Source organism: Saccopteryx leptura, chromosome X (assembly GCF_036850995.1).
Source record: "Saccopteryx leptura isolate mSacLep1 chromosome X, mSacLep1_pri_phased_curated, whole genome shotgun sequence".
NCBI lineage: Eukaryota > Metazoa > Chordata > Mammalia > Chiroptera > Emballonuridae > Saccopteryx > Saccopteryx leptura.
The window spans coordinates 2,669,991-2,673,125 of NC_089516.1; the positions used below are offsets into that span (position 1 = coordinate 2,669,991).

Consider the following 3,135-nt stretch of genomic DNA (forward strand, 5'->3'; position numbering starts at 1 on the left):
ATCGATGAGAGCCATTCCGACAGGCGTGAGGGTATCTCAGTGCAGATTTGATTTGAGTCTCGCTGGGGATTGGTGACGTTGAGCATCTTGTCAGAGGGCCACTGGCCATCTGCACGCCCTCCTGGGAGACGTGTCTATTGAGGTCCGCTGCCCATCTTTTGATTGGATTATTTTCTTTTAAATTTAATTAATTGTGTTTACATAGATTCTGGGGTCACCCCGAATGCATCCCCCCTCCCCCATATTCCCCTCAACATCTTACTTAACCCCCTCCCTACAGCGCCCTCCCTGGTTGGACAATTTGTTTGTATTATTGATTTGTATGAGTTCCTTACGCATGGTGAACATCACGCCCTTCTCGAATGTAATATTTGTGAATAAATTCCCCCATTTAAGAGGCTGCACTTCGGGGTTTTGTTTGTTTGTTTGTTTGTTTGTTGTGGCAGAGACAGAGAGTCAAAGAGAGGGACAGATAGGGACAGACAGACAGGAAGGGAGAGAGATGAGAAGCATCAATTCTTCATTGCGGTTCCTTATTGTTCATTGATTGCTTTCTCATATATGTGCCTTGATCAGGGGGCTACAGCAGACCGAGTAACCCCTTACTCGAGCCAGCAACCTTGGGTCCAAGCTGGTGAGCTTTTGCTCAAACCAGATGAGCCCACGCTCAAGCTGACGACCTCGGGGTCTCCAACCTGGGTCCTCCGCGTCCCAGCCCAACGCTCTATCCACTGAGCCACCTCCTGGTCAGGCTGCCATTCGTTTTATCTAAGGTCTCCCTGGTTGTGCAGAAGCTTTGTAATGTGGGGACAGTCCCACATATTTATCTCTGCTTCCATTTCCCTGGATGGATGAGTGGCATCCGAAATAAGTGGCCTTTGAAATAATTGACAAATATAGATTATTTCCTACAGTCTCTTACAGGTTCATGTATGTATCGTCGGCTTTCCACAAAAGTCTGTAACCCTTTGTGAGTTTATTTTTGTATATGGTGAGAGAGAGTGGTCTAGTTTTCAGTCATCATTATCATTATTATTATTTTTCAGGTATCTGTCCAGTGGAAGAGACCGTTGCTTCTCCGGCGTATAATGTCATCACCTCCTCTGTCACAGAGGAGTTGACGGGAAGGGGAAAGAGCCAGAAACAGTGCGACGTGTTTACACGGTGACCTGCGAGGACCGGAATCCAGGGGGCGATCACACAGCCTGTGGAAACATCTGCTCCGTGCCCTGCGCCCCCTCCGAAACCGACAGAGCCGACGTCAGATCGTATACCAAGTAGACTTCAGTGCGGAATAAATGGAGACATTGTCGCGAATTTTGAGCTGAGAACCGCAGGGCATCGAGCCAGGGGAGGGGCCCTCTAGAATGCAGAGACAGGGAAATACAACTGACCTGCCACTAGATCAAAGCACGAACAGGTCACGGTCGACCGAGAGAGGTTGCTTGTGTGGTGACGCCCCACATTTAATGTCCACCGCAGTGGGTACCTTTCCCTGGCTCAACGTCGATATTCATTGCGTAAATAATCTTCTCCTTGTAAGTCCCAGAAATACTATGAGTCGCCCTGCAAATAACACCGGTTTCTTTTTTATTTATTCTGTTCCCTTATGAGGCCACCGACGTTATAATATATTGACAATATATATATATATTTTTGGTCCTGAATGTTTACCAGGAGAATATGCCAGCATGGTCTGTGCCTGTCAGAAACCATTGGCAATCAATTGTTTTTAAACAAACACACAGTCTCAAAAAACAAAACAAAACAAGGAACAGACCATGGCTCTGTCTGAGGTTAATAAGAATATCTATTCTGGCCCTGGCCGGTTGGCTCAGTTGTAGAGCGTCGGCCTGGGGTGCAGGAGTCCCGGGTTCGATTCCCGGCCAGGGCACACAGGAGAGGCGCCCATCTGCTTCTCCACCCCTCCCCCTCTCCTTCCTCTCTGTCTCTCTCTTCCCCTCCCGCAGCCGAGGCTCCATTGGAGCAAAGATGGCCCGGGCGCTGGGGATGGCTCCATGGCCTCTGCCCCAGGCGCTAGAGTGGCTCTGGATGCAACAGAGCAATGCCCCGGAGGGGCAGAGCATCGCCCCCTGGTGGGCGTGCCGGGTGGATCCCAGTCGGGCGCATGCGAGAGTCTGTCTGACTGTCTCCCCGTTTCCAGCTTTGGAAAAGTACACAAAAAAAAACAAACCAAAAAAAAACAAACAAAACAATATCTATTCTACCAAACAGAAAGAAAGGCTATAATGAAGGAATTCCAGCCACAGTCAAGGGCTTGCTGGGTCCCTGTCGTTCACAGCACCAGCTCCCATCGACCTCCTGGCAGAGTTGACCCCCCGCCTAGCGCTGGCCCCGGGCTGCCGGGACAGAAAGTGACATTGATGTCGCAGCCCGCCGGGAGGAGTGCAGGCAGCTCGCTCTGGAGACATCCCCTCTCCTGGCGGCGCGCAGACAACGGGTGTCACAGCGCGACAGCCACCAGTCCCCGTGCGTCGGGGGGTCAGGGGCGTGGGCTGCATGGACAGTGCGACTCTTCAGGAAGAGGATTCACTCAGCCCCTGGTGGGGTCTCTGTGACGGTGGCCGGGGGTGGCTGACAGAAGTCTGCAAGACGCCTGTGTTAAGAGCTGAAAGAACAGAGCTATACTTTTTCTTTTTTTAAGAGAAAGACATAAAGGGAGAGAGATGAGAAGCATCAATTCTTTTTTTTTTTTTTTAAATTTCATTTATTTATTTATTTTTTACAGAGACAGAGAGAGAGTCAGAGAGAGGGATAGACAGGGACAGACAGACAGGAACAGAGAGAGATGAGAAGCATCAATCATTAGTTTTTCATTGCGCGTTGCAACACCTTAGTTGTTCATTGATTGCTTTCTCACATGTGCCTTGACCGCGGGCCTTCAGCAGGCTGAGCAACCCCTTGCTGGAGCCAGCGACCTTGGGTCCAAGCTGGTGAGCCTCGCTTAAACCAGATGAGCCCATGCTCAAGCTGGTGACCTCGGGGTCTCAAACCTGAGTTCTTCCGCATCCCAGTCCGACGCTCTATCCACTGCGCCACCACCAGGTCAGGCAAAAGCATCAGTTCTTTGTTGCAGCTCCTCAGTTGTTCATTGATTGCATTCTCATAGGTGCC

The 3,135-nt window shown here is 50.4% G+C and overlaps 1 non-coding gene across 1 annotated transcript; it reads left to right on the plus strand.

Annotated features, from left to right (window-relative positions):
• Positions 1-1,818: 1,818 nt before the first annotated feature.
• Positions 1,819-1,894, plus strand: TRNAP-GGG (transfer RNA proline (anticodon GGG)). The gene has a single exon. It is a non-coding gene; the product is annotated as a tRNA-Pro (tRNA).
• Positions 1,895-3,135: the final 1,241 nt, after the last annotated feature.